Here is a 5,757-nt window from a genome sequence, read left to right on the forward strand (position 1 = left end):
CCTTATTTCTTAAATATATTATCGAATCGTTCCCTATTTGTAATAGAGACAATTTTGTGCCTCTGCTGGGGATCGAACCCGGGACCTCTGGCATGCCAGTCCAGTGCTCTTTTTTTCCAGTCCAGTGCTCTACCGATTGAGCTAAAGGGTTAACCCACTGGCCCAAGCTAGTAGGATGCTGTGTATCTTACTTTACCACATTGTCCCTCTCCAGATAATGAGATGTCCTCATCTCTTTTAGAGTGCCGAAACCTGTGGGGCGAAGTTCTAGGGGCAATCACTCTCAATAGCCAGAGAACACCCGGATCCCACCGTGGATGCCATTTTGTAACGGTTTCTTAGTTATAATAGAAGTATAAGTAAGTCCGTTTCAGGGTTCGATCATCTCCATTTATTCACACACAGATGAACATTTAAATAGGAAAATGGTAAAAGGATAATTGGAAAATGCCCTGAAAATTATAATAACAAATAATAAATACATAGCATAAAATATTCTAACATATTCATATCAATATAGTTATTAGAATCTGCGGTTAACAGATACGCTGCGTAAAGGGTGGTAACTCTTCACATGAATTACACATTATACGAGGGGCGTTCAATAAATAATGTCACTGGGGCTCAGAAAGAAGCAAACGACGCTTTTCAATGATTTAGTCTTCATGATTTTACTTATTAATCTATTTTAATTCAAACACATGTCCGTAACATTTTTTATCCAATTTCTGATTGTTTTTAGAACTCATTTTTGGGTATGACCCTTAGTATACTGGAAAATGGCAGATCCAATGATTTCCTGGACTTGTTTTTCCCTTCTAAAAGGTGTTTTATTGAAGTTTGGAAATAGAAACAAGTCCAAAGGTCAAAGATCTGGCAAATATTGTTAATGTGAAAAAACATTAGCTTTCTGTTTATTCCGAAAACCCCTTTACTCTTTAGGGCATGCGGGTTTAATCGCTGTCATGAAGAAATTCAATGTAGTGGATTCCTGATTTTGAGTCCTTTCTCAGAAAAACCTTTCGATTTCTTTGCAAAAAAACTGCTTTCTAGACACCTCCAGATATTAAACTGTCTCCACGAATACGAATTTAAACAATAATACAACTAATATTTAAGAAAATTGCATATATATCTGTTTTTGTGCTCTTGCATACCTTTGCTCTTGACAGACTTTCGCCGTTTTTATCAAGTACATCTTATGGTAAATTTTGTTTTAATGGTTATAAGCAATGGATTCATGTTCCAATATCTGTTTGAATATAAAACAAAAGTGGATTACTACAATTACTGATATTTTAAAATAATTGTTAAGACTTTTGTACACGCTGTCGTTTTCACTCATTTCTCAAAATACAGGATGACCTTAGAGTACCAAGCTTAATTACTGTCAAACGTTTCTTAAAAACAGTGTAAACTACTCCCGATATGATGTCTTTCAAATTTGCTATGTGTCTTAAAGTAAATCATACAACATCAAATATTATTTGTTGAAATTTGGCAAACAGTACATAAGTTGTTATAATTTGTGTTGGCAAGGAGGGTACCCATTTTTGATGCCCATTATATAATTTTTTGTCTTTGAAATCCATCTGCTAATTTGTCTATAAAACAGGCATCGGTTGCTGTAAATGTCACATATTTCAGTGAATATTTCTTTGGGATTTTTAACAAGTTTTACGGCAGCTTTAATGTAGCTTTTATTTTCACTCTTGTTTACTGATTCTTTACCATTCATTTATAATGCAGTGTCTCGAATAGCCCTTGTTTCCAAGCTTCTCACGAGAAAACTATGTGATGAAAAGTGGTCACATAAACTGTTATAAATTCATTAAAGATTCAATAATGAGAGAAAGTCAAGCTTTAAGTCATATGACTACTATGTTGTATGTCATCGAGCTAATGACATAATTTATTGAACGCCCCTCGTAAAATAGAATAATGCTCCCTTTCAATATAATTATACTCTTTGAGAAATGATAAAACCTTTATACAACGAAACTGAACTATACTTTACAATAATGTCTACACAGACCTTACTATTTCAGGATAATAATAGAATATATAAAACAATAATATCATACCAATCTCTCTTGATCTCTCTCTCTCTCTCTCTCTCTCTCTCTCTCTCTCTCTCTCATATCTCAAATTCTCATAGTTTACATAAGTTAACCTATCATCATAAAATATCTACATATTTATTTAAATAAAAACTACTCTCTGTATCAATAAAACAGTTACTCTTAAATACTTATCTCTCAACTCAGATTCTGACTGTGCAAGGTGCTATGGAATTAACTTTGGCAAAATTACAGATTTTACAGTTCAATCAAATATTAGAAATAATATTAAAATTAGTATATAAATATTAGCATACCTTAATAGAGAGAAATATTGTCTTTGTCAATGTCAAAAGTTTGGATTATCAAAACTGTAAATACGACCCTCTCTACTGAAAGACTGGACAAAAATGACCATAAAAAACAACAACTTTCGGAGGGAAAAATAAGTAAACCAATAAAACACAACCTTATAAAATTCGAATTGTTCTCTGTATAATTATAGCAGAGTGTTCGCCACCAATGAAAACTTACAAAAAACATGGGTCACAAAGGTAAATAGCTCTCAATTGCTATAGGAAAAACATTGTACTTTTTGTAATTTTTAATATTTTAAGTACCAGCCTAATCGTGTACAAATTTCCTACTTTCACGCAAGTTTTATAAATGTAAAAGGGTCATTCAAAAAGTTCGTAGACTTTTGCCATAACTTTTTTATGTAACGTCACATTTTAACCAAATTTGGTACATGTATTTTAACAAGAAATTTAAATATTTTGAGCAAAGAAATTGGAATATATCTTGATTTTTGTCAAAATTATCATAGATTTAAGACTGCAAAAATGGGGTCACGGAGCAAGGTCAAAATTGAGTTATTGACTGATTATTAACATTTCATTTCTATGGCCATACCTCTTCAAAATTGTCCTTAAATGAAATAAAGTTTAAATACTTAAATTAAGTGTTGCTTCATTTCTTCAAAAGCTAAAAGTTAATGTAATACATTGCTTTGTTTAAAAGATATCAATTTCTATAGACAGACAGTCTTGATTATAAAAGCAAAAAATCATGACGTCGAAGGACGTCACGGAGCAGCGAGTAGCAATATAATTTTGTTTTGCATTTGGAAATTTTTATAACAAACTCCTAAAATGCTGGAGAAACCATGAAAAATACATAAAATTAGCCGTTTATTTGTTTCTAATGCAACAGACAAATTTTGAGGGGTTGAGACTTTAAATTTGGCGATGGATTATCTGCAAAGAAACAGATTATAGTTCAAATTCTTATCAAAAGAGTAAGTAACGTCATGAAACGGTATGTGCGCTTCACTGTTGCGGAACCTGCAAAAGCAGAATTACATGATAAAGGATTTGAAAACATTGACAATCTTATTTAAGGTATACGCAGATTATTGTTAGCATACTACTACTAGGTGTCAAGTGTTGTGGATACGTTTTAATGAATGAGGAATACGATACAAACCGTGTATAAAATGAAATGCACTGTGTGTTTGAGAAATTTTCTTTAACGTTGTTTTTGACGTTATGATGTTTTTGTGACCGTGCTCCGTGGTGACAAAGCATGTTGCTTTTAATATTGGCTAATATGAGTTCCATTTAATCAAATAGAATGAAACTTCAGAAATCTATAAAATATATCTTTTTATATATAAAAATGTACTGATATTCAACTTTGTAAAAATAATGTGATGATGAGGAACATTGTCTACGTATTTTTTGAATGACCCTCGTATTATGCGTCGTTTTTTTATTCGCACAAGTTTGTAAAAAGTTAGGCTCATAGTAAACAAAACCTTTGAAATGAATGACCGTTCTCGATGTACTATATAAAATCACAAATTTCGGCTGACCCCTGTCACATTCTTTTGTTTTGTTCTTTGTATATTCGTGAATTTCAGCGGTAAATATGTTGAATCGTACGGTTTAAGAAATTCGAATTGTTCTCAGTATAATTATAGCAGAGTGTTTGCCATATGCAGAATGCAAAGAAATCTCAAATTTTCATGGGGATTAAGATTCATTGTTTTCGAGGTATGAAGAGACCCAAGAATGTAAAATGTTACATGCATACTCAACAATTATTCATTCTCGAAATCAAATCCTCACAAAACAAGAGTTTTTCCTCAAACCCAGAAAAAACGTTATTTTACAATATGCATGAACTCAATACTGCTATCTTTCAAATTTGTTCTTAATTAAGCTTAAGTCAAAATTTTATCTTGCTATGCAATCTTGTAACGGTCAAAGTTAAAAATGTAAATATTATTTAAAATTGGCAGAATCATAGTGCTGCTTTGTTCTGAGATGTTCTGTTGACGAATTCTACATCTAACAGATACATCTGCTCCGCCCCCCCCCCCTTGGACCTGGAAGAGTTAGTCCCATTTAAAGTCAATCCACACGCTTTTTTATTCAATTTTTGTTGTCCACTTTTCGTTAATTAAATAAAATTATATAACAGCAAACATCATTTAATTAAAACGTAATATTTAAATGTTTGTAAAAACCCAAAATTTATGTATGTTTTTATTAGGATTCTAAAAATTAATCTTTTTCTTACGTTATATACTCGATTCTCGTTATATCGTGGGTTTTATTGTATCGCCGTATATTGGAAAAAATTGGATACATAGCCTATATTCATTTTATTGATGGAGAATCTGATGTTGTCTTAATGTTTAATTTTTTAATGATAAAGAAGTATGGAACATCCGTTTGGAAAAAATTTTTTCAGATAAAACGTAATTTTTACAGATTTGCAGTCCCGTTTTTATTTTATTAGACTATTAAATTTATATCTTAGTGCAAAAAATAAAAAAAAAAAGTTCATCTTTTAAAAGTCTTTACTTAGAACAAATGTTTATTTTTCATGCAGAATTACATCGTTAATTCAAAATTTTAAAAAAATGAGGTCCATATCATGTACATGTTTCCATACTTACCCATACAGCGATACAATGAGGCTCTCCAATTTAAGAGGTAAATTAGACTTCCTGATTTAAAAATAGACCACCAATTAAACGATGCAAGCTTGGAAAATAATTTGAGACTAAAATGTTAGGCCAAAGTTACAATTATAGATATCATTTGAAATAAGTTAAAGTAAAAATTTGAAATTACACTTTCATGCAAAAGAATTAAGAACCGCAATATAATGAGACACCAGTATATTTAAAGGAAGTAATATCCATCAGACCTTAAAGCACTAAGCCACCAAACTTGATTAGAAACATAGATGACAATTAGATTTAAAGTTAATCGAATTCAATATTGTTCAATAACTTTACAAATTTATTTATGGCTACAGAAACATGTACAAGACCCAACCGTTAATCCCATTCAACAATCACTGTGTAGTTTACAACATTCGAACAATATAAATTAAAGCAGGTTTTTGTGTGCGGCGTATTTTCAGTGCTCTGTTACATTTATGCATCGTTCCGCCGATTGTTTAAAACCTTTCAGTGATTATTTGAATACGAAATATCATTCCAAATAAGAAAAATAAATTAGATTTGTCAGTAAAGTGTATAATTATATCTTATCTCACTATGGACGTGGCCAGTCTACAGGGTATGCTTTCCTTTCCAAGGCACATCATCCAACCTGTAAGCATTTCAGAAATTGGTCGTGTTTTACGTTCTTTATATTCAATCGTATTGTTTATAGATTTA

The sequence above is a fragment of the Saccostrea cucullata genome, unplaced genomic scaffold, assembly GCF_032062105.1.
Source record: "Saccostrea cucullata isolate Sc308-1 unplaced genomic scaffold, CSIRO_AGI_Scuc_v1 ctg12496, whole genome shotgun sequence".
Classification (NCBI taxonomy): Eukaryota; Metazoa; Mollusca; class Bivalvia; order Ostreida; family Ostreidae; genus Saccostrea; species Saccostrea cuccullata.